The 27,244-nt window shown below is 35.6% G+C and overlaps 1 long non-coding RNA gene across 2 annotated transcripts in view; it reads left to right on the top strand.

Annotated features, from left to right (window-relative positions):
* The window catches only part of LOC148223356 (uncharacterized), a 41,306-nt gene extending 35,600 nt beyond the window's left edge, over positions 1–5,706 (top strand). For both annotated transcript variants that reach the window (XR_015804593.1, XR_015804592.1), the window contains one exon: positions 3,040–5,706. This is a non-coding gene — a long non-coding RNA (uncharacterized LOC148223356). The remainder of the gene's footprint in view (positions 1–3,039) is intronic.
* The last annotated feature ends 21,538 nt before the right edge of the window (positions 5,707–27,244 follow it).

The following is a 27,244-nucleotide window of genomic DNA, read 5'->3' as shown; positions in this document are numbered from 1 at the left end:
TAAGCATTAGAGTCTATGAATCTTACATGTTGAATTTTGATTGAAAACACAGAAAAAAGACTTAACTTTACATGTTAAGTTTTACTGATGTATAAATACAGAGCATTAAAAGAAACTGTTTTAAAAAGGAATTCTTAATAAGTTATGTGCTAATATTAAAAATCTTTTGAGTATAATCAAAGACATTTGCATCTGTCACTGACAAAGTATGCATAAAGTTTCAACAGGAAAGATGTGTGTTATCACAGTTATCAGGTTGAACAAGAGGTATATACGATATTATTTTACTTTGGATGTGCAAGACTGATTACTTGTCATCCTGAAAAGGAAAACAAAATATATATTTTCCTGAGCATAACAGCCAGGGTTCAGTTCATATTTTTAAGACAAAAAAGACTGTTTACTCAGTGCACATGAAGCAGAGAACATAATTATAATTGCAAGTATTAATGTGGCGTTATAGTTCAAAAAGTGGGTAAGAAATACTTCTTCAAAACTGTTTCATCACTCAGTGATTTAACACAGTACTATTATTAAGGAACTTAAATTTTGTATATTTTCCAATTGATCTGTTACTTTTCATATTATTAGTTCACACTGAGGCATAACAAGAACACAAGAACACAACATTGTCTATAGACATGTCTGTAGACATCCTCTTTTCAACAGATTATCTTTAGGGGTTTCAGGTGAAAAGGGATTCCACGTATCAAGAAACATATGTATCAAGAAACGAATGGAAAACAGCAGAAGTAGCTCTTAAGGTTAGGAAGTAGAGGTTAAGACTTCTCTTAGTCTGCCTTTCTCTTAGAACCAAGTCCGATTGTATGCCAGTATGAAAGGCTTCTTAGAGATCACTCCTGTTAAAATCCCTTTCAGAGCAAGTAACTTGCCATCTGAGCCAAGCTGTATTTCTTTCTTGCACTGCTGGCCTCCCCAGCACTCCTTACATTGAGGGCAGGCAGCTGCTATTATCTGTTCAACTCATGGAGGACAAGTTAACCCTATCCTCACCAGGCATTTACGGATTATCTCAGGATGAAAAGAAAGACTGTATCTCAGCTATTTGTGAGGTTCTGTGATCACCACCCAAAGCAAATATCCCATACATTTCAGAAAACTCAGTATTACATAACTCATTACCCCCCTCGTAAAAATATGTGGATGATTCATATCCATACATAATTGAAATTTATCTGAGCTCCAAATATGTGATTCTGTATTTCAGATCTACTACAAGGATAGAGATCAGCTGAGCTGAAACCCTGAATCTGAAATTTTCACAAATCTATCCTCTATTTGAATTGTTGTTCTAAGCAGTCTTTCTCCTTAAGTGCACTCACTTGTCTGTACTCTCCACTCTAGTGGCTGAATGTCAGCCCTCTTTCTGCTTGTGTTTTGTACAGAAATAAAGTGGTGGTTCTGGTTTTCTTCTACAGTTATGGTATAGAAAAGTGTAAGAAACACACTGCTAGGAAAAATAATAGAATTTCCATTCTATTCCATTTCTATTCCAGGTCTATCATTTCTGCTCATGGAATTGCACTTATTATCACTGCTGTGATGCTTTATTTATACCTACAACTTGCAGATCTTGTATGCACTAACATTTGCCAAACTTCTATTTCATCCATGTTGTTTATTTGCATAATCATAGTATTTTACAGCACATGAACTACTTAACTGTGTTTTAATGGAAGTATTTAACTCCACAGAGGAGTTTCTCATTACTATGCCTGAACATAAGATAATATTGAAAAATGATAAGAATACTTCAAAATATTAAAGAAAATTTCACTTCTTTCACTCAAAATACAAGACACCAGCTGCTTGAATTAACATTTGTCCTTCTGCTTAATTTTCTCTTATATTATGACAATTTGTGATAAGTAAATACAAGCATTTTCTGTCAAATGTAAAACTTTGATCTTTAAAGAAATCAAGTTCTGTCAGGTACAAAGATTATAAAAACAGAATATAGTTTTCTGCTCCTGAGAAATACATGCCTACCAAGAATGAATACCTATACAGTAGATATTGGAAAAAACAATAAAAAAGTGCAGTGACCCTCAAACATATTTAGCAAACTGCAGCAGTAAGTAAAACATGCCATTCATTCATCAAATCAGTAAATTCAAAACAAGCTTTTATAATTCAGCCTTATTTCACTGCAAAAGAGACTGATAAGAATGAATAGACTTTGAGAAAACTAAGAAGAATTTTATGAAGTTCAACAAAGACAAATGTAAGTTCTTACACCTGGGGAAACATAATCCAGGAGTGCAGCACAGACTGGGATCTACTGGTCTGGGTAGCAGGTCAGTGAAAAATGTTCAGTGTTCTGGTGGACAACAAATTCAGTACGAGTGAACAGTGAGCTGCTGTATAAAAGAAAGCCAACAGGATGCTGGGCTGCTGGGCCTTGCTGAATCAGCAAGGACATCATCATCAGAGATAAAGAAGTAGTTATCCCCCTCTGCTCAGTGATTTTCAGGCCACATTTGGAATACAGTGTTCAGTTTTGATCCCTGCTATACAAAAAAGATGTGGACTGGCTGGAGATGGTCAGGAGAAGGGCCAGAAAGATGAGGAGTCTATCATATGAGGAAAAAGCTGAGAGAAGTGGGGTTGTTTAGCCTTGAGAAGAGGCATAGGGAAGAGTTTATCACCATGTTTCAGTATTTAAGAGGTGGTTAAAAAGAAGACAGATTAATTTTTTTTACAAGGAGTTACATGGAAAAGTCAAGGCAAGTTACTCCTAGGAAGATTTCAATTTGACACAAGTAAAATTTTTCACTATGAGAAAAATCAGTCATTGGAATAATCTCCCCAAGGAAGTGATGGATTCCCCAGCATTGGACAGTTTTAAAATTTGCCTGGGCAAGATGTTGGGCTATCTCGTCTACACTGCAGTTTTGTCAAGAAAGGTTGGACCAGATGATCCTTGATGTGCCTTCCAACCTGGTGTTCTGATTCTATTAATGAGTTACAGATATGTATGGAAAAGCTGCATAATATTTCTTTATTGGTAATTCCAAGGGCTACGGCTGAAATACCCGTTCAACTGAAAAAGCCTGGATGGAGATGGTGGAAGAAGCAACTGGATTTCTGAACAGGAAATTATGAGTTTTCTTAGAAAAATATAATGGCCTCAACACTGAAAATTCTGGTTGGTATACAACGTTTTACAATTGATTTCTGAAAATGAAAGTAGCATGTTTGATTTATTTTTCAAGGTATTAAAAGAGACATTCTCACAACACTCGGTAATGTATTTCCTGGTTCATCATGTTTTTGGCTATAATCCTAACCTGCAGCTTTAAGCTAGATCATGGGTTTAGCCTTCCAAGTCCTGAAAAATACAACATGACATGAATAGGAGAGACTCCAAACTGAATATATGAACATTTATCATAATCATATGGAATTTGATGAAAGCATCTTGAAATTATTACACACATTATTTAATTGCTAATAAAAAATGTACTTCTGTTCTTGTTTGTAAAAAATAAAGTGAATAAAAGTGCAATGGAAGGCAGTGTGAGCTCCACTTTAATGAAAAAAGAACACAAGGCTATTATTGTATTTGTCTTCGATGTTGCTACATGACTGCTGATTAAGTTACATCACTCAAAACAAGGCAAAACATCAAAACATGTAAATGCTTGAATATATCCAATGACATTTAATAAGGCTTTCAAGGATGCAGTTAATTTTAGCACAGTACACAAAGCAAGAAGACTGGAGTAGAAAACAGTTGAGGGATTCAATGGGATCTAAAATGAATGCCTTATCTACATTTTCAGGTGTGTTTTGATATCTCTCTTATCTTACTTCTTATTTAGATATTAGTCTTTCATGAAAAAAGGTTTTTATCCTGTTTTTACAAATTCTAGCAATCCCTCTGAAGCAGGCCCCAATGAGGACGTACAAATTTAAAGTCTCTCGTCTCTCACTGCTGATGCATTTAGGGAGAACAAATGTCTAAGGGGCAAAATATGAAGATATGGTGGTAGCAATAGATGGATGGATCAAGAAATGGAGGAATGATAATTGGAAAGGTCTAGAATCATCCTCTGTCTTCTGCTTACATAAGAACAAGTATAGCCTAACATAACATATAAGTTTTAACAAATTCTTGTTACAAAGTAATGCAGAATCTTAGGCAGTAAAGATTCCAGCACATATAACCAGTATTTTGATGGCTGGCTTTGTGCTGAAAGGGCATTCCCTCAAGTTGCTGGTCAGTAGAAATCTGTTGACCGTGGTCACAGTTTAATAGAGTGCTTTCTCCAGTGACAAAGGATGCATGTATAGCTGAACTTGAAATGTAACCCAACTAAAAACCAACCCTCCTAAAACATTCCTTGTTTTATTAGAGCTAGTGGCCCCAATTTTGAGGCCTCTGTACCATATTCCCTTCCATCAGTAATCATTATGTGAGCAGCTGTTCACTCCACTGTGGCCTAAGTACTTGTCCTGCATGTTCTGTCCTGACTAAAGTGTCAGTTCTAGAAAGAAGTTTCATGCAAAATACAAAATGGAGATGCAGTTAAAATACACTGGAATATTGTCGATCCTATCATCTTCCTAGCTGGTAAAACAAATTCCCTCCAAGAATGAACATACAAATTAAATTGTAAAATTGAAGCATACAATTGCAAACAGAAAATACATTAAAATAAAGGAATAAATACAGAATTTAAAATCCACAGAAACAGAAATATAGTGAAGAAAGAGAAATGGTAGCTTGTATGAGTGGCTCTGAGAAGCAGCAGGGAAAATTTAAATCTATAGATGTTCTGATTGCAGTAACAGCAAGTCCCAACACAAAAAGCAAAATCTCCATAAACTGATGATTTCCCAACAGGCTTGGGATGAAAGCAGGATGTAACCCTAGGAGTTATTCTTGAAATTGAGATAGTCAACATGAATACATATACTTGATCCATACAAGATAAAATTTTTTGTAGCTTGTTTTAATACACTAGATTTACAAAACACAACAATGGTTTTACAGCCACATTTTAAAATTTAATTCCCTGAAACATTAGGAAAGATGTTTGTTTTCTCTTTGTGAAGAACAGAGATAGTTTGTTTGCCTATCAGATCCTAGCTTTCCTTCTCATCCATCCACCAATGTCTTTTAAGCAGTACAAATGCCAAAGTCAGACCTGACACGCAAGATTTGCCCCAAACGATGAAGACAGAATTGCAACTGAACTGTATAGCTATAGCAATTTTGAGGCAATCATTGTGTTTAAATTTATCTTTGCTAATGAATAAAGACAATAGCATGGCAAATGTGACAAATCCACTTCATAGTTTAATGAGAAAATGCATATATATATAACCTGATATAAATGCTGAAATGCATCGACATGTGTATTATTGAAGTATATCTAGGAGAAGCTGGTCAAATACTTCAAAAGACTCTTTGTTAGCCTTTGTTAAATTTTTGAACAGCTATTCAAATTAATTGTGCTGATACACCTCATTATATACTGTTTATGTGCACTCACATTCCTATCAATATTCTGAAAGTTCTGTTCTTGAGAAAAAAAATAAAGAAAAGAATGGTGACTAGCCAGTGGTTTGATGTACTTTCTTTTAAGTTACTTCTATTAAAAATGTAGATATTCAATAATATTCTAGAAACAAGCTATTTTTACAGTATTTTTGCCACACAGCCCGAAGTATAAACAATTCATTAGTAGCCTTAGCCTGAACTTTGCTAGTATAAATTGTTCAGGTCTTTTTAATGGCTAGTATAAATTGTTCAAGTCAAGATCTAGTCTTAAGAACTGTCAAGGCTGTGCTCAGTTGAGCAACAAGAAAAAAATAGCAAGAGTGACTATGCCACTATTGTGCTAACAAAGCCCTCGGGTTAATAGAGACTATTTTGACCTTATGGCACAAATTAACACTACCTCAGGGTTCCTTTAATTTAGGCCACCCTGCAATAGCCTCTGGCACTCAGGGATTATTGGATGAAAGCAAATCGGTTTGAAGTGAATGTAGGTTCAGGAGACCTTCATTCAATTCTTGATGACACCATAGAGTCTTTGGGTGATATTAGGAAGTATTAAACTTTCTGTCCCTCCAGCAGCTGTATGATGAAGCAGCAGTAGCATTTACATACGTTATAAACGTGCTAATCAATTAATTTAACACATTTTTGGAAACTTTGCACACAACCCCCTAGAAGCCCAGTAAGAGCTTTGTCAGTCTTTGGTTGTCTGTGGCAGAAGAGTCACATTTGACTGCTTGGCTTCAATACATGAAGTTTTTTTTTGTTTCTACATGTGTCTTTAGCATACAAAATATAAGAAGACACCCACAACCAGCCATGAAAATCAAGTTTGTTAAAAATCCCTAGAGTATATGCTTCCTTGAAATAATACATATACCTGAATAATAGTAATAAGAAATATTCTGTGAATGGATTTGCATGTATGCATGGATTATTTCTGTGGAATGAGACATCTCCAAAGTCCAGCTTTTCGGATGTGTTGTAGTCAATGCACTGTTCAGGGAAAACTTGTGTATGAAGGAACTTTGATATAACGAGTTGTGTGCAAATTCTGAAGTGTATCTTTTGAACAGTTTTGTCATTCAGATGTTTATTTGGCTACAAAACTGTCAGTTTTAGCATACTGAATTTTGTATTATATTATTGCTTTAAAACTTTTAGTAATACAAAAATTAATTACAAAGTTTCAAATTTCACTGTTTTTCATTGAGTTTCAAAACTAATCCTCACTGATATTTCATCACACCATGTATGCATGAATTCCATAAAAACGGAATGAATAATTAGCTAACTGATTTTTTTCTACAAATAGACAAGCTGACATTATTTAATTAGCACATACCCATGTTCTGAAGGTAATATAAATTAGCAATTTTCTTACTACCTATATCTTCTGAATAAAGTAGCGCATCATATTATGTAGAGAGAGAAAAATTAATATCTGAGTTCTAAATAAACTGGAGAGGATACATTGTGTACCTAATGCAAAGAAAACAGAAGAGGTGATGTTCTCAGGTATATCAAATATTTATGGACTGACTGTAACGATGGCAGTAGTGACAGGTTGCACTCAAAATGCTTTAGACTTCCTTTGATTATTTAGTTGACATATGTCCAAAATTCTGTGCACTGGTATCTAGTGTGGAAATTTTCACTTGAACATAACATTGGGAATCCTGTTGTCTTTTTATCTTAGTGAGAAATAGATAAACCATTTACTGGGGCTATTTCCACACAGTGTCTCTCTCATGGTTAAGAAGTAGGAGGATGGATACCAAAGGAATATCTAAGTCTTGAAATACTATTTTTGGAGTCTAATTTGCAGATTTTGAGCCTGTTATCATTTTATGAATACTTATGCAAATAATTATGCAAAAAAATTGACCTTGTCTATTATCCTAAGTCATGTTTGCTTGATTTCACCAAAGTACAAACAGGAAGTGTATATATGTGCATACCTGCATGCACAGGAAAGTTACTTTCAGTTTTATGTTTCAAATTTCTTCCCTGCAACAACTGAAATCACGGATGTTGCTTTGTAGCAATCACCCTTTCTTTCTTCAGTTTCTAAAGCTCAGCAGTATTGTATATGAACTCTCACAGATTTTACACTGGAATGACATATATTTTATGAAAATGGCTTAAAACAAACGTCAAACTGTCATATATACCTAGGCAGATGAACAAAGTAAATGAGAAAGGATGATAATGCAGCTACTTGAATGATGTTTTATAAGCAGCCATATATGCTCTATATCAAGAATAATAACTTCTTTATTATTTATATGTTACCATAAGTGTAAATAGGCATCAAAGTCAAGGCTTTTGGAATAATTAATGAACCAAACAATAAATATTTTCAAAATGCTCAGAAGACCTAAGCTAACTCAAGTCCCAGCTGAGGAGGAAGGCAAGATCAGAGCAACTGGGGAGTGATGAGAAATCAAACATGCTATGAATGGGGCAGATATAGCCCAAGTGCACAGCTGTTCCATGTGCTCACAAAAAGCTAATGCATTAAATAGTTAATCTTTCATTAAGAGTGTGTAATCAGTTGGCATGATTTGCTCAACACACAAGAAAACTGGTGACCATTCCCTTGAGAGTGTAATTACAAGCTTCAGCACTATCAGTCTTTAAGGAAACCTCACCTCTCAGTTTTAGATACAAAATATGGCAAGTGCAATTTTGTCCTTTCTCAAAAGCATAAAGTAAAAGGAGAAAAAAAGGACAATATCAAGACAAACTCTTCACCTTTGTTGGGACTTAGTGAGGATCAATACTGAGTTATGAAAAGTCTTTGCAGATTAATCTGTAAATTAATATACTCCATCAGCAGCACCTGTCATTTCAAAGGAGCAATAAAAGGTTAAGGGAAAAAGATCAAGCAAGAATATTCTTCAGCTGTGATTCCTCCTTTGGAAAGATGCCTTTATTTGCTCACTAAAGGATTTGAGTCCTGGTGTTGGTGTTGATGGTATGAGGAGCAAGGAGGAGTGAGATGGGGGATGGGACTCCAGGAAGTCTCTTCCACTAGTTACAGCCACTGGGGTTTAATGCGATCTATAAACTCATCTGTCTGTTTACATACCAGCAAATGATACGTCTCTCTGATCCACTTACATTTTCAAGCCTAATGTATACACAGGGCACTGACGTTGTGTATACAAGACACAGAGATAGCTGGGGGCTGTGTGCTATCCCTGCTTTCACAGCACACTGTCACTCTTATAAATAAAGCATTCGCTCGGGAAAAGAGTCTGAGAGCTGGAGAGCCACATTGCGTGCAAATCCAGCTCACTGCCTGAGCTTCCTCGAGGTTGAAGCTAATCCTAACTGACATGTTACAGTAAAAGTACTTTATAAAATCAATATTAAATTCACAGCCTTTGACATCCTGGGACATCAAAGATAAAGGAGAAATAAGCTGTGGAGTAAACAGTCCTGCAGCTATGCCAGTTGCTCAAGGAGAGAGGCAAAGGAAGACACAGGAGACCATGGGGTAAATTAGTACACTGCTAGTCTTGTTTTTATACCAAGGTCTTGACATCAATGAAAACATTATAAAAACAGCACGCGAACTCTTACAAACAAGAAAAAAAATATTAGGAAAGACTGACTCAGTTACAAATTCATACAACCTTTTAAGGTTAAAGGGATATAATGCTTCCCATGAAAGGCACATTTTTAGCCTTCTCTTTCAATAAATTATACCCAAGAGTGATAATACAAATCTAATAATAAAACAATATATCACTGAACTAAAGAACTGGCCTAGAATTTGACTGCCTAATCCTAACATGGTATAATCATTCCAGCTTTCTGTGATGTACACCAGTGTATATTTTACAGTCATCTAGGCTGGCATACAGTCAGCCATCATAGTGTTTGTACTATGGGTGTGAAATACAAATTGTATGGAGTCAAGAGGATGAGAGCTTGAACGATGGTGGAGCTACTTGCCTGCTTAATCCCAAATTTTGTCTTTCATATGTAGAATGACAGTCATGATTTATACTTTAAAGGGTAACAGTGGTCTTGATCAAGGGTAAAAGGAAGACCAGAATCAGCTCAAAGTGGAAAACCTCCTTTTTCACCTCTTGCTATTCTCCTCAAACCTTTTCCTATAGATGAATGAAAACAGCATGTACTGTCAATACAAGGTTGTGTAAATCAAGGTGGTGAGTTGACAAGTCCTTACTGGAGATTTGCATTGTGTGAATTGAAAATATTCCTTGACATTTTGTGGTTCTTGTGTAGTGAAGTTGGTAGTTATAATGGCTCTTGGCACAATGAAATTTGAAAAAAACTATAATTTAAAAACAACAATATTTTATTTTTCAAAGGAAACCACGAATGAATTTTTACTCATAATAAACTGACACACTAGCTTGCTGTACCACATAATATTGCTACCAACCGCCACCCTCAGGTTAGTATTTATGATGAGCCAACTGTTATGGTTTAGAAAAGATAGAGAAAATTAGTATGTTTGCTAAAATTAAATATGGAAGAGAAGGCACACTAACAACTGTTTTTATTTAGTTAATGTGTCTTCAAGAAAGAAATTTCTTTCCTGATGCTTAGGAAAATGTAATTTCAACAGTATTCAACCCTAAAGTTAGCAAGGACTAGATACCTAAAATTATTCTGAATAGCCTGATTGTAAATATTTGAGGGCAACAGACTAAACTTAAGGGGAAAGGACTGAAGGAGTGATGCGGTGAAAATGATAGACCTGATAGAACTGATAAAGGAAGAAGCCACCTCACCTCCCTAGAGAACACACATATTTTCAGATATGCAAATGAATATAAGCTTTTCTAGCCCTTAGATTGATGTCAACATTCAAGAAATGATGATTAGGGGGTGAGGTGTAATGTGGTGTGGGAATCCTATTAGAACCAAAAAAAAAAAGAAAGAAAAAAAGAAAGAAAAAACCCACACAAACAAAACCCAATAGCAAAACAGAAAACCTATAGCAAACAAAATACAAGAAAGGTCAATTCTAACATCTTCTGTTATCACATGTCTGTGATGCACAACTGATTCTAATAGGATGAATAAAATCTTAGCAAACAGGATGGAACCATTTTAACAGCCATTACAAAGACCAAACCAACATTTAGCCTAAGGCTAGTGTCTTTATTTGGGAAATAAAGAAACCCTCACTGCCTCTTCTAAATATACTGCTGGGTTTTAGTGACCAACAACTGGTAATGGCATATATGGCTGCCCTTTTGAAGCTTTCATGAGCTTGGCAGCATGTCAATTTTGGAGTTAGGAGAGCCAAAAGCTGGGTTAAACAATTACTTTATGCATTATTTTACCCTTGTAGAATGAAAAAGGAAATATGCTGATTGCCAGAAACCAATGCTTTTCAGCTTGCTTTACTCAAGGGCATAGAGGATTTGGTTCAAAGCAACCTGGTACTTCAGAAGGCACTGAATACATCTGGACCTGTGGAAGACCCACAAGATGAGAGACTTGAGGATGACACGTAACTTAAAAAGTACTTCTCACATCAAAAGGAAACTCAAGAAAAAAAAGGAATTTTTCAGAACAGAAAAGAAAGTAGGTATTTATGAAACCTATTCAAGATTCCAGCAAGTAATTTAAGTTTTTGATAAAGATTTCCTTCATGTTGCTTAATGTAACTACTCCCTACAAGAAAAAGCATTCCTACTGTTGTATTAAGGACTTACCTTTTTTTGTATTCTATGTGATGTTTAGTATGTTATAGAAATGACAAACTCAATTATTTTTATGTACAAAAAATAAAATGTATGAGGCATTTGATTTTCTTGAGGTGTCAGCACTGTTTATCTGAGTGCTATAGCTCATATCATAAATATTTTTATTATGTTATGTATATATTTGCACACTGCACTTACAATCACATCTTAATAGCTCATAGCAATGCATTAAGCAACAAGAATAACATCCACTACAGATTAATCGCATTTTCATTCCCCAAAAGAGGAAGCATATACAGCCAGTGCCTCATTTTTCTAAAGTTGGATACTTTTTAGTGGTTTTTTTGCTAGGTTATTTTTGGGTGGATCTTTTTGTTTGATATATTTACTTTCTTTTACAAATTTCCATGGTGCAGTACACTTAGGTTAGAGATGGAAGAGTAAAAGTAACAGATTTTCTCTTTGGATGGAAGTTTTCACAGCTACTGCTTCTTTCCCCCCTTTGCATTCATTCCATGACAGATCAGTTTCTTTACAATATTTTGGTAGTTTTGATGAAGATACATTGATGGTTATTCAATAGACTGCAGTGTGCCCAAGAGGTTGAAAGTTAAATATTTCCCCATAGTGAAGAAAAATTTGTATATGGCAAGCTAAACGACTCTAAAGAGCCCTGTTTTATTGTCCTTCTGAGGCGAATGTGACATAGTCTGTTCTTTAAGGTCTAGGGTCAGATTTGATCAATATACAATCATATTCCCTACCTGTACTTTGAAGACTGTAAAACGACTATTGTCTGTCAAAGGAAACATTTTAAATACAAATGAAGTACTTAGACCATCACTAGCTGGAGTTATTACATTCATGCCTGATAACAGTTTGATTTTAATTGGACAAAAGATTGGCTGGAAAACATCTTTGACTATGTAGCAGAGAGGAGTACCATTACATGTTGAAGTAATAGAGTAGAATTATACTTCTGCTTGTTCCTTCAGGAAATAACACTTCAAATTAACTATCTTCTTGCAAAATGTCCTGGAGGGTATAACAGTATGCTTAACATAAAACAGATATGCAATAAATATTCAAAACATTACACAACATTATGAATTCATATCATCACAAATCCTTAATTGAATGGTTCACAAATAATTTATTATGGCCTCTCAAACTGTTTTTGTTAGACTTAGGTAAAACCCTAAGATAGTAAATCCATAAATAAAAACTTCATCACAAAATGCTAAATGTATTTAATATTAAATTCCTTCTGTAATATTTAAATGTACTGGACTCTGTCTCTTATCTTACAAACAAGTTTTAAATTAATATCTTAAACTCGTCTCTTTAGCAGAAGGAAATTATCAAATTAAAAATTTCTGTAGCATGCAGAAAAATATCTGCTTCTGCTTTATATCTGCTTCTGCTTTGTATGCCCACTTCTTTGTCTACACTAGTAATGAGAGAGGAGACAAGAGATTCAAATAAAGGATTTTGTTTTATATTGCATATTGCTGTTTTTAGCTCACCAAGCCATGGTTATTTATGGTTCATTTCCAGGTAGTCATGCGTAAGAATCTCAGCTATAAAGTCTATGAGCTGCAGTGGACTATTGTGCTAACACAATACTTCATATACTGATAAGAAGACAGATGAAACCAAAGTAGAATTTTTCATTGATACAAATTGGTACACAGAAATGGCCCAAATTAGGTGACACATTATGATAGCAGTTATTAAAAAGTCAAAATTTGCATAACATAATTACACATTCATTATTCAAAAATATGTAAAATAGTGAGCCTATACATAGGATATCACAACTGTACCCCACTATCACTGGGTTCTAATTAAATAATGGGGATTTGCACTGAAATTCTTTGGTTAAGCTGTGCGTAGGAAGCCCATATTAATTAGACTCTTAAATAACAGTTACCTACTTCTGCTGATACAAAAGCTTGTTTCTTCCTGCCAGGGATGAAGCAAATACAAATAAAAAACATTTTTCTTTTTGACTGAAATGTCTTTATCATGTTATTTTTTTAAATAGCACTTTTTTTGATTGTTAAATATTATCTCTTCATCACTGATAACCAGTTAAGTCATAAGTCTCTACTCTGCAGATTGTTTATTGATGAAATATTAATGTGATCTCAAATATACTGGAAAATTCAAATTATTTGTGAATTGCTAACTGTCAGTCTCATCCTAAAAAACATGGTCTCTATGGTATCTGTACTTCTATAAACAAAGAATTAGCTAACAGTCAACTTTATTGGTATAATCATAATCAAATATGTCAAATTCAGCTATGCCATAGCATCTTGCCTATTTTAGTCTGATATTCAATTAATAAAATAAATCAAACATATATGCAGATGACTCACTCTGTGTTTAAAAAGTGTACACAGCTTCAGATCTCAAAATCAGTTTAATCCATCTTCCTCTCCATGTTTCGTTTTTCATTCCAGGATTCCTTCTGCATAACCAAAAAGTATGAAGTGGAGAAGCCTGGAAAGGTCCTTTCACAATGTGTATCATTGCACACATATTGTAGAGTGAATGCTATTCACCCACATGGGCAACATGACCAAGAACATTTGCTGGAGCAAGTGCTGTTGAATTTGCATGAAAGCTGTAAATTCTTTCCAAAATATTAATGCATTTTAAACAATACAAAGATGAAGACTTTTTAAAACAAAGAACTCAAAAGCATTATAGAAGTATTAGGTCTAAACTATAAAGATCAAAACTTCCTCCATGCAATTAACACAGTTATTTGCTCTCATTTTCTTTCAAAGAAACCCCAAAAAACACAACATAGAAAGTAGAATAGTCTGTCCTCCCATAATTATCTCAAAAGTAAGAGGGAGATAAACAGTTTCAAGGAGGCAAAAATCTAAGAAACCTAGGCACGGATTGCTGCTTTCAGAATTAGCAAATGCAGTCTTGGGTTGCAATCCGGTCTGTATCAGCAGATGAAGAGAACTACTGCTTTACCTCTGTCTAGTGAAGATGATTTCCATGCAGTTTGTTAGAAAATGATGGTCACAAAGAATACTGATTATGCCTCATATTTGCTTAACACCTCCCCTTCTCCACCCCCCAGTTTTTCTGAAATGTTTCTGTAAGTACTATAATGTAAACTGTTACAGAGAAAGATGTAACCCCCTCAAACTCTCCAAACTTCAATCATCCAGGGTGATGTTGAAACCTATATTGGCATTTTCTTTGCTTTCATTGTTATGTGTACAAACCTCGCTGGTTTTAGGTGCTTCTATAGCTGTCTGTATGATCTCATACTCATCAGTCCCTAATTGGGCTAAAGTCTCATATGGATATGTACAACCACAGTCAGCCTGGTCTTTTGTACCAGATCCCCTCGGTTATGAGTCTTTTACTTGTTATTTTGATTTTGCTTGAAATAGGTTGTTACACTTTTCAGTGGTAACCAAACTTTAATCATTTTGGTGTAATAACAATGCTGAGAAAATGGTTTTCAGGAGTAGAATTAGTCTCATCTTATTCGTGGGCTACCAGGAAACATCATGTAAAGCTCTTTAACTGAACTTCACACCAGACTTCCCCAGACTACCACTGTGCCAGGAGTTGTACAGAGCTCTTTCACAAAGGAGCTTTCTCATTTGGTTCCTCAGCCACTGTCTTAAGGACAAAAGGGAAATCAAAGCACTTCCTCAGAAGAAGTTTCCTACAGAAGTGTTTCAAGGTCTTTATAATTTTTCCAGAAAATAATTCAGTACAGCTTACCTCTAGTAAAATATTTGTCTGAAAGAAATGCTATGTACCAGAGGTTGAGCTGAAGTTAATAATCTTGAACTAAACCAATACCAAATACTGCTGAATCCTGACAAATTGTTACACAATAGTCTTAATCAACAGAAAAATTGAGTCTCGGGAAGCTTGGGACTTATTTTGTTTCTGCCATTTATCTGCTCCGTTTGATTCCAAGTCACTTTGCAACTCTTGTGAATTCTCACATGTGTGGCCTATCTTGTCTGTTTAAACAGAAAGATCTTTGGGAAGAGATCTTGTTAAATTTCAGTTCTGTGGCTAAGCCAGCAAGTAGAGACTTATGACTTAACTTTATGTTCAACTGTGATTTCTAATCTCTCCTGATATAAAAAAATGTAAAAAGTAATGCTTGCCAGAACGAGGAAATTGAATGTTAGCCTTAGATTTGAATAAATCTTCTTAAAGAAGAAATCTACTGCAACGAGCAATTACTTCAATTAAAATTCAATCTTAATATTATTATTTTTTTGCACATAGACTTAAATCATCTATTAATCAGTGGAAATATTTTGTGAGGAGTCAAGTGCACTGTTGTCACAGAATCATTTAGGTTGAAAAAGAACTCTGAGATCCCTGAGTCTAACCTTAGACCATGTCAGCCAGACCATGGCACTAAGCGCTATGTCCAGTCGTTGCTGGTGGTGGCTCCACCACCTTCCTTTGGCAGTTCATCCCAATGTTTAACAACCCTTTCCATGACAAAATTCCTCCTGATGCCCAGCCTGAATCTCCCTTGGCACAGCTTGTGGCTATGCCTTCCTTCTTGGCCTGTTGCCAGCTGCCTGGGAGAAGGGGCTGGCCCTCACATCTCAACATGTGCTCTAGGATGACCCTGCTTGAGCAGGGAGGTTGAACCAGATGACCCAATCTGTTCCCTTCCAGCCCTACCCACTCTGTGATTCTGTGATTCTGTATAGACTTTAATGTTCAAGACCTTACTAATCTTTATTGATCGTATAATTTATATTTTCATTTAGTTTCTGGGTTTTTCAATTATTTTTCAGATCTCAGGTATACTACAGTTTTCTGATAATTAGTGTAGCATTGAATTCTAAGTGGCAGGCTTCCCTATTGGGTAAATTCCCTGAAACTTCACATTGTAGCACAATTTCTTCATGGCTATCACTCTGGAACTATATTTGTCTTTGAGCTAAATTTTTTACATGAATGTAGTTTGTTTTGTGATATTTTGTTTCATTTTATTTTAAAATTTCATCACTAGATTAAATCAGAATGATGATGAATAGAACATTAAAACTTCTTGTAAGAAAGAGACTCTGTTATATGTTGCTGTTGTATTTTAAAGTTCCTTAATTAGGCAAGGCCATTTGTTGAATAATATTCTTTCTGCTTCCCCTACAAAAATCAGCCCAAATGTGACGCTGTTATAAAAGACTAAAATAAACTTGTCCCTTGTCTGTAATGTTAGTAGAACTAAATTTTTACTATTTTACCATTGATGTTCACTGAACATGCAGCACATTGGGAACATGCTGTATAACACTTGCTGCAATTGCCATTACTAATTGCTTAATGAAGGAATGGGGTTAAGCTCTGGTACAATATAGACATTATTTTATTTGTGCTTCAGAGAATTACCTAACCACATGGATGAGAAAGAGGTAAAGGTCAGATAAAGTACTAAATAAGAAAACTGGGGAGCTGGTGCTAAAGAGGCTTAAAGCTGCTAAGGGAAGTGAAAGTGACTAAACAGGAAAACTGAGGTTAGAAACCATAAAGATGTCTAAGAATTATGCTATTCAGACAGCAAAGAAAAACATAATAATGTACTGTATACAAAGCCCAGTCCCTCAAGGCCCTGTCTTGGAACTGGCGCTCTTCCAAATGCTGGACATCACAGACAGTGGAATCAAATGCACCCTCAGCAACTTTGCAGATGACGCGGAGCTCGGTGGGGCAGTTTTGGATACCCCATCAAGGCCAGGTAGGATGAGCAAGCTGGTCTGGTGGGTGGTGTCCCTGCTCATAGCAAGGGGGTTGGAACTAGATGATCTTTATGGTCCTTTCCAACACTAAAGATTCTATGATTCTATATCATTATAACAGTGTATTATAATGGCTAGAAACTGGAGAGCAGGGGAGGAGTAAGATGTAGAGGATATGGGGAGAAATATAAAACAAATATAATTTTCAGAGTGTGCAATGAAATTCATTATTAGTCTGCACACTGTATAGTCTATTAATAAGCATGTTTTGTGTGCTGTCAGTCTTTGGAGTAGTTCAGTTACTCCAATGGCTTATGTAGCCAACAAATTTTCAGAGAATCTAAAATAAGAGATTCATCTTGATCCTGGGAATCTGATTTGCTTGAATACCAAGAATGTACATTTGCAATAGAAGAAGTTGGACTATAAAAATATAAATTATACTAGAAATAGTTATATACAACACATCATATATACTATAATAAATTATTCTATATATGGGAATTGAATATTAGTTTCTTGGGTTTGGGACTTTTATTTTATAAGATGCATTTGCCTTTTCTCTCTACCTCTGTCAATTTCCCACCTGTGAAATGAGGAATTGACCCCCAGGGTCAAAAGGACTAAATTAATATAAATTAACTGTTGCATGAAATATCCAAACAGCACAGTAATGAATGCCACAGAAGAGACGTTAATGAATTCTGTCTTCTAAATAAAGTTTAAATAATGAAGAGTAAAAAAGTCATAGGGCCATACATTGAGCAATGAACAGAAAACAAAACTCTAAATAAATGCTCATTAAGAAAGTATTGTCCATCCTCTGAAGGGAATATGACAAGAGTCTTGTGAAAGCCAGTGTTTATGATGCTTTAATTAATCAAAATATTACCATGAGATGCAATGGGAATGGTGGCCAAGAATTAGGTTTCTGCAGGCCACTTTTCACCAGCCATATTGAAAATTTGACTGCCTGAGTTTGAATCTCCACGTATTTGGAAATATTTTTTATAGTTTAATATTACAGGGTATTAACTTACAAGATAACAGTTGATGGAAAATTGCCCTAAATAGCACAATTCCATTTCAACTTAAAATACATGTCTTGATAATTGTAAAATTTTTTGTTTGTTGTTTTTATACAGTTATATTAAGAAAAATTGGCGAGCATCAGTACTAAAAGGTATTTTTTTTCCCTAAAGTCTCTGTGTTTTCGAGAGTTTTAGAGTGCCAAGAAGACTACATACGCTGTGGCTGCTTCCAGCTAAATTTCCTGAACATCTATTGCAACTCATCTTTGTGCCCTTTTTTAAGCTGTCAATGCATGTGATACCTGGCCTACTTTTGGGAACTTTCTATGACATGGAACCCTTCAAGACACACAAAATACTTAGAAGCTCTAATTCTAATATAATCACAAATCTCAAATAAATGCCGGTGAAAGGATCCAGCTCCGTTTTTGATTTGAAACAGAGCTGCAGACAGGGGCAAGTAGCAGCAGTGATCTGCACATATCATCTGTTCAGCATTCAATTGCTTGGCATTTAAAGTGTGTACAGTACTGCAGATGCACTGACCTGCAGGTTTGTGTATAGCACAGAGATGTGGAAAGAAAGAAAAATCCCCATATAGAATCAATTGTAAGGCAACTGGAATTTTATATGCAATACTAGCTGTTTGCTTGTGTTGTTAACCCAATGGTGAAAATATGATAATTTAGCAATATCCAAAAGTAATAATGAAGAAAATGACTCATCTATATATTCTACATTACATAGTGTTATTTCTATGACTGGTTCTATACAGAGGAAAAATATTAAAAAAAAATTCTGAATAGCAGATCTTGGTTTTCAATAAATTCCAGGTGCTCCAGATGTTAATTATTCTTTAATTTTTACAAATAGCCTTGCTTAAGCTTGAATGCATTTTCTTACAGTTTATATCATTAATTATTTCTAAAAAATGTACAATGAACATTTAATCTGCTGATATTCTGGATAAAAAATTTGAAATCAAGAAGACTGAATATTTGCCCTTTTGACTGGAGAAAACTATCGTGTTTTGTGATTTGTGTGAGGATGGATCAGTTAATATGATTCATAAAAGGAATGATCACATTTGAAAGGATTGAAGATATACTTGAAAAAGAATAATCACTGTTATGTGGTAATATACCTTTTTAAAAATAAAAGCACATTTATTCCATAATGTCCACCTTTAACTCAGAAAATAATACCCTAATGAATAAATGTATCAAAATTGGGCTCTATGGGATTTCTTGCAATCTCCTGTCAAGCATCTGTTACTAGCCATTACAGGAAACAGGATACTGAACCAGATGGACCATCAGTCTGTTTTGAGGGAATTGGTTTCTGATGCAATACCAACACTTAAAGTAAGTACACCAGCACAAATTTGCTCAGAAGGCCCAGTTAAAAAAAAAATAAATACATAAGTATATACTTATTAGGCAAACAAGGCAGGAAGATAATTCTACAGACAATCAGAAAATGAGGAAAAAGACTGTAAAAGAAAAGTCTTAAAATGAACAAAAAGTGCAGAGAGTAGCATTTTTCTTTCCCTTACTCTGCTGGTTGGCAGAGTAATTATACCTCTTCTACAAAAGGACCACCAAAAAAAATTCCTTTAACAAATGCCTTTTCCTTAGAAATAACAAGATTAAAATGTAACTTTTGTTTTCATAGTTTCGTAAAATTCCTGAGAAAACTTAGCAAAAGTGAGCTTTACTCATGTTAGCTATGGTCTCCATGCAGATCTTAAAGTGGGATCTTGCTTGAGGCTCACGTTACTGAGCTTACTGCAATACTGCTCTCTTAAAACATGGGGTTTATTGAGAAGTAGAAAAGTCCATATTAATTTGAAGGAGAATTGCAGTGTCTCATAAAAATTGACCTGTTAGCATCCTAATTGCACGCCTTCCCTTTGGGTTCATCTTTCTGTACTCAAGGCCAGCTTGCTGATAAAACACAATATGAGGAAAGAGATGGAAGGAGCCTCTGTCAAAGGTCTCCCCAAAAGACTTCTAAAGAGTTTCAGCAGGGTTCTCTGCTGAGTTTCTCACTCTTGGTTCCTGCTTAGGTTACCCTGTACTGGGGCAGAAGTCATGCCTACGTCTACACCTAGAGATGTACCCCATTAAGCCAGTCTTTAATCCTGACCTGTAGTCTGACTTTCTGCCTTGACCTGTGCGTTCTGCAGACTAGGCTGGAGGCACTGACCTGTGTCTGATGCAGGACAATGTATTCGAAACCAATCACCTCCCCAGATTGATCTTGGACCTGCTTCATCATCAAGAACTTGATTAGTGATTTGGATCTTTAGTTGCAACGGATTACCCTTGCCAGAGCTTCTCTGCTTATCTTGTTTTGGTGCTGTGTGACCCTTATCAGTGAGAATTCTGCCTGCCTTGTTATTATGCTCAGCTTCTGAGTTCCCTGTCCTTGTAGGGCAGCCTCCTCTTGCTGCTCCCTGATATGGAGCTACTGACAATTTCCTGCAACAGATGTTAATGGAATCTGGAGAAAGGAGAGCAATGCTAAATACAGCAGAAGTCTGACCACCATTTATCTGGAATTGACACAATCTCCTTGACAACTGGACACAGAAGAAAGTCTAATACATAAGCAATATCTGTTTATTTACATATGCGGGAATATTTGCAGGTGCACCAGAGCTTATTCCATCAATACTGCTCTAGCCAGGTGTGAGCTGGTTGCTAGGAAAAACCACAATAGCTCCAGATTTTTATCCCATTAACCTCAGATTTAAAGCAAAGTGTATTTTCTTCAGCGCTGTACTAGGCTAAGCCATCCAGGACCATAATAGAAAAGAGCAAGCTTTGGTCTGTCCACAAAACATATGTAAACATACTAATAAAAAGTCTTGACCTGTGGGCTTAAATCTGATGAAGTAGACAAAAGTACAGTTACAAATTCTACTCTGTTCTAGTCTAGAGAGACTGTTCTATGCCCATAGAACTAGCCTTGTCTTGCTTGCATTCAGATCCAGCTACATGCTCTGTTTAGTATGAACATTGGGTCACAGTGGGGACAAGGACTATGCATGATGTGGTGATGAACAAGTAGAGCTGTATATTATTTTCACATCAGTCTTGTACCTGCTGCCTACAACATTGTGTTGACAGAACAGTTGAAAGTATTGATCCCAGTGAGACCTGACATTGAGATATCATTGAGATAAAATTAGCAGTGAAACAAGGATGTTTCCCCTAAGGGCAAACCATGCCTTACCAACCTGGTGGCCTTCTATGACTGCAGTGGCTGACCAGGGAAGAGCAAATAAAGTCATCTACCTAGACAGCTCACACTTAGGTTGCCCAGAGAAATTGTGGATACCCCATCCTTAGAAAATGTTCAAGGCCAGGTTAGATGGTGTGCTGAGCAACTGATCTAGTGGGTGGCATCTCTACCCATAGAAAATTGGTTGGAGCTAGATGATCTTTAAGGTCCCTCCCAAACCATTCTGTGATTCTATGATTTTATGTTACTGATCCGAATACAGAAGGTATAAAGTCTATTTCCAAGACTTCTGAAAAATAATAGTAGTGCTTTGATATCTGTTAATTTTAGTAAAAGGAAGCTTAAATAGGATGTGAAAACTACCATGAATCTTCATTAGCTGATGAACACTGAAGTTTCTGCTGATGAACACTTATCTGTTTGCACAGGTTCCTCATGCCTTATAACTAATTGAATTTCAAAATGATATTAAAAAGGCCCAGTAATCTAAAGGAGATTTGCAGATGCTGGTCTATAAGCATCTGTGTCTGCAAACATCCTATTTTCTTGTGACACTCATCCTGACATCTTTATGAATTCAGCTAAGCTATTATAAACCTTCTAAAGAATCCTTTGCCCATCTTCCATGGTTATAACCATGTTTGTCAATGTGTCTAATTCACTTTACTGATTATTGGTATCAAGTTAATGTTTACAGACAAATCTTGAAATTGTGCGTTTCCCTAGAAACATAAGTTATGATTAAGTTCATTTGCCTGAGATTTGCCATTTTCCCATAAATTGTAGCTCATGACATTTACTGTACAACATTCTTTTTGCAATAGTGCAGCATTAATACAAAATAAGACCTCAGCTTTCAAGATTAAATAAACTTTCCATGGTAATATCAGTCCTGGGCATGCAACAAGTGTTCATAAAAGCCCTGTGACTCATATTTAACACAATAAACTTTTACACTAATTGACATTTATAATTAGTACAAACAAAAATGTTTAAGATGTAAAATAGAAGAAATAATATATGCAAGTATATATGAATAGATGGAATTCTCTGTCTTAGGTTACACCAGTAGGTGTTAACTCCAAATAAGCCACTCCCCTTCCTCCGTCCCTTCTGTTAAGGGACTTGATTGCCAGGGTGGTGTTTGAGCTGAGAGTTCTATGGTGTTTCACACTATGCCTGTCTAGACAATGGAGGTCTTCGATGTGCCTTCTGCTATATATAATCCCACTTTCTCCATCATACAAATAAGAAAAAGATTTGCTTTTCAATGATTTTGCATTTGTGTTTCCACGCAGAAAAATAAATTTCTATTTTGTCTTCATTGAATCTTTAAGATAATTGTATAAATAATTCCCATGCTTATTTTCTTGTGTTTTCAGGATGAAAAGAATAAAAATTTGTGTACAAAGTTTTTGATAAGAAAGTGAAGGTTTTTGCACACAATGATCTTTGTGAATGATAGAATGAAGATGATTACATCCTCTTAGAGGAGCTTATTCCTGGATTCTAGATGCTAAGGAAAGTAGAAATCATGAACCCTGTTTTTTTCAGGTCAAGAAGCAGCAGGAGTAGGCTGCTCTGCAAGGAAAGGTGAGCTGAGATTGGCAGCTGGTAGAGGGCTGTGACTTCACTCACAGGGGCTGCAGTTACCCCTGTACCTGATCCAAAACAGCAGAGCAGATCAGGTGATGTTATCCAGTCAGTCAACAGTTGAGTGATTGTCAAACCTCATTATGATGAAGAGGGTTTGATGTCAAGCCAGAAATTCAAGTCTTCCATATGCAGGCTTGCCTGCAATAAAGCACTGCAAGATCCAAATGGGAAGTTCTCACTTAAATGTAGCTCTTAAGCAAAAGGAGAGGATGAGGCTTCTCTCATATTCTCTCATATTGCACTTTTCCCAGCAGGTTGATCCAAGGCCATACAGCTGCGTTGTATTAAAGATGATACTGAATACAGGCAGTTAAACCCCTGAGCAGGGCAGGGTTAAGTGATTGCAGTTTTTTGGTGCATACAGGATCCTGACATTTCTAGATCTTCTTTGTCTTGCCAGTACTCTGTACATTGCTCAGTGATTCTGGTAGCTGGCTTTCTCTGTCATTCTCTTGATATCATCTTAACCCTAGTCAGTTGTATGATTTTAGGATGAGCAAGAAAGAAGAACCACTGCAATACTGAGGGCCTAACCCTGCCTGATCATCTTTCTCTCTCCCAGTCTTCTTTAGACATAGAGTATGAAAAATTTCTTCATGTTAAGAAAAGTTCAAAGGTAGAAAAGCAAACTGTTTTGAAATAAACATCTTCTAGGGGATACATTAGTAAATTTGCATAATAATAAATGGTGTGGAATATTGATTTTGAAATGTTTATATGTGCTCTTTAAGGCTATTCAGATCTATTTAATGCTTAACAGTGAGTGTTTAATGTACTTTGTAGTCTCCTGTATTCATTTTTTTTATTTTGTTCTGTGCAAGTCTGACATCTCAGATAGCCTTTCTCTCTTGAAACCACTCCCGAGGGCTTCAAGATACAGAGGTCTCAAATTAGGCATGTAATTACCATGGATATGGGCATAACTGGCTTTGTTTGAGCAACCTACTAATTTTTATCCTCTATTTTCCTATTTCCCTATATTTCCCTGATTTGCCCCTATATTCTATTTCTAAAGCTACTTCATTATTTTTATGAAATTAGGGGGTTAACAGCGCTATTGACTGAGATTACTTTCTTTTCTTCATGCAGAGCTATTATTTTTCAGCTAAATATAGGCTTGTGGATTGGAATTCACTGCACATGAAGTAGATCTTAAGTATACTAGTCAAATTTCATGTTTGGGTCAGCTGTCCCAGCTGTGTCTCCTTCCAACTTCTTGCCCATTCCCACCCATAGACAAGCAGAATGCTGCACAGTTCAGCAACAGCCAAAACATTGACATGTTATAAACACTGTTTTATCCATGAATCCAAAAAACAGCACTAAAAGCGCTGCTCTGAAGAAAGCTAACTCTATCCCTACCAGTCACAGTACAGGTAGGAAATAATATAAAGCTTATTTAATTTTTTTAAAAGATCTCTTACAGAGAAAGGCCCACTTCAATATTAAGCTACAGACTATATTCCAACCTTAAATATTCCTCAACTGCCACAATGCATTCTAGAATGGGGCAGGAAATTGTCAGTGATGAGCAATGTATTGAGAGAGAACAAAATAGTTTGTGGAACGAGAACCCTTAGAAGAGATTTGTTAAAATTGGTTTGAAACAATAGCTGTAACAATGTGGAAGGTAATAACTTTCCTATTTAAATGTTATTTTGTACTTAATGAGATATTCATTCATGGAATTTGATAAATTTTAAAAGCTGCTTTTTTTTTAGGATAAGCCTTTATTTAACAAACCAAACAAGTTGTTTATCTTAAAATATTGATGTTGTCATTATTACCACTAAACACTGAGTAATAATTCACACTTAAAAAGTGATACTTGAATGTGTCAGTTTAATATCAAAACAATTACTATAAGAAGTATCTCAGTTTGATAGGTTAAAGAGAAAGATGTAAAAAAAATGTGGCATCATGGCCTGAATATAGGCCTTAGAGCAAGAAATTTCGTCTCAGTTCCAAATACAGGCTCCTTCAATTATCTCAGGGAGATCACAACTTTCTTCTTTGTTTCTCCACACCTAACAGAGGATAACACTGCCTACTAATCTGTATGGATGTGCAAGTATTTTTTGAATAATGCTGATCCTGACAGTAACTCTTTCTGGGACTACTACTTGCAAAGCAATAAACAGAGCAGCAGCAGATACTCTAGGAGCCAACCAAAGACTATGTTGAACAGCTTTCTGAACAGCGGTAAAGGAAACTCATTAAGATACATTAGCATGGCTACCTCCTTAGAAGATGTACATTTCTAAGTCAAGGTCAAGACAAAGTTCTAAAGCAAAAACTCTGAATCTGACGTTACTAGAATGTTGAACAGATTTTAAATTTCAAGGTTAACAAAACATTGCTTCTGTAACCTCCATCCGTCTTTTTTCCTGTTGCTTGCCATATAATAGCCAATCCCACCTCATTCTTCAAAGTTTGAGTGTAATTTTAGTTATGTGTACTGGAGTCCCCAAATCAGTCCGAAAACAGGCATTTTTATTACATTGCTCTTACCCCATGCTCTACTACATTTGAAGCCCTGCCACCGGATAGTGCAAAACAGAGAAAAGCAATGCACTGCTTTTGGACCATGAAACTGGTCTGAAAACAACCTGGGTGGGTCTATCCCTGGTGTAGAACACAATGAAGGTTGTGCCCTTGGGATATTGTCCAATGACAAAAACAGTACTCAGTTTCTCAGTTCCCATGTCAAAAGTATTTCCAAGAATAATGGAAATGAGTGATGAATAATATAAGCTAGATGGGAAAAACCATTTAGATAAATACCCATCAGTTATCTGCCATAAAGGCAACCAGTTAAATAGGTACATTCCTCTTATCTAGTCTTTCCTTTCTTATTAGCATTTAGAGTGTGCCCATCACCCAACTCTCTCTGCTCTAAATATAGAATTGATACCTGCACAGAATGTACTCTATAATCTGCCTTGTGTCATTACTGATTTTAGCTCCTTAATTATTGCTATTGCATCCTAGGTTCTGCATGCACCAGGCAAAATAGTATTAACTGAAAATTCACACTAGACTTTCTGTTAAAACCATTTGATCTCTAAATTCAATATTTTAAAAAACAGTCCCTCCAGAGGAATAAATTGCTTTATACATAGTAGATTGTTCTTTTTTTTTTGTTTCCTATTATATCTATAACATTTCCATGCTCTTGGGAATCATAATGCCATCTGTATATATAATGACATGCTGCAAATCCTTCATTTGGGAGTATCACTAGGTAATTTAAGACTTAAACCCAATTCCTTTTCCTGTGTTTTGGCTGCAGAACTCTGTTTAACAAGGATCATTACGTATCTAATAAGGTTTCAGGCAGAATTTTGCATTCAATAAATTGTTTAATGACAGTAAAAACATATAATTCAACTGAAATATCTTCATATGTTGGTTTCATTACTTGGCTAAAAAAAGCAGTCAAGTTGGATATAATTTGCTTTGAGAAAATGAATTCTTTATATTGCTTATAATTCAATTAGCAGTTGAAATATTTTTAAATACTTGATTTTTATTATAAATTAGCATAATACTAGATTATTTCTGGCAATTACTGCCAGGATTACTGTGTTTTCAATAAAGCCACTCTAAAGCAGAGATTAGCAAAAGAGGTTAACAGAGACTGAAAGCTATATTCTTTTCCATGCATTTGGAAGACAATTTTTTGGAAACAGCTCTGGTCTGTGAAATCTAGTTACTTCTCTGAAAGTATGTAGATCATGAAGCCTTCAGAATTTGTTAAAAATAATTGACTAACTGAATTCAGTTAGCTAATTCAGACGTCTCAATTTTCCTAGACAGCCCAGTTTTCCCATCTCTTGCATTTTACCAGCATCTTCATGACTTGCTGACTCTTTTTGGTGACACTGATCTTGTAAACAAATCCAGTAGGACACTTAAGGGCTCAGAAAGTTTCAAGCCCATCCTAATTTATTAGTAGATTTACTTCTGTAATACATCTTTCTCTGTGGTATATTTGTGGTGACTCTTTTTATCCTTTAAGCTCAATTAATTCTACTTTGAGGTATGATAGGAGACAATGAAGCAGATTTTTACAGAAATAAAGCAAGCTTCATATTTCTGATTCTGCTTTGGATAATACCTCTAAGGGAAAAGCTGAAGTGGGAAGGGAATGAGAAGGGGAAGTGAAAGAGAAGAAAGGAAGGGTAAATGAGAAGGGAGAAGAGAAAGGAGAGGAAGAAAATAAAGAAGAGCAGGGATGAGAAGAGAAATGCAGAGTTCTACAATCCTAGCAAATGTTCCTATTTCTATACATCAATTAAAGTGACATCAGTGAAACTTGCT

Source organism: Sturnus vulgaris, chromosome 6, assembly GCF_052056855.1.
Source record: "Sturnus vulgaris isolate bStuVul1 chromosome 6, bStuVul1.hap1, whole genome shotgun sequence".
Classification (NCBI taxonomy): domain Eukaryota; kingdom Metazoa; phylum Chordata; class Aves; order Passeriformes; family Sturnidae; genus Sturnus; species Sturnus vulgaris.
Note: the sequence above shows the minus strand (reverse complement) of the source record. Positions and strands in the feature narration are given on the sequence as shown.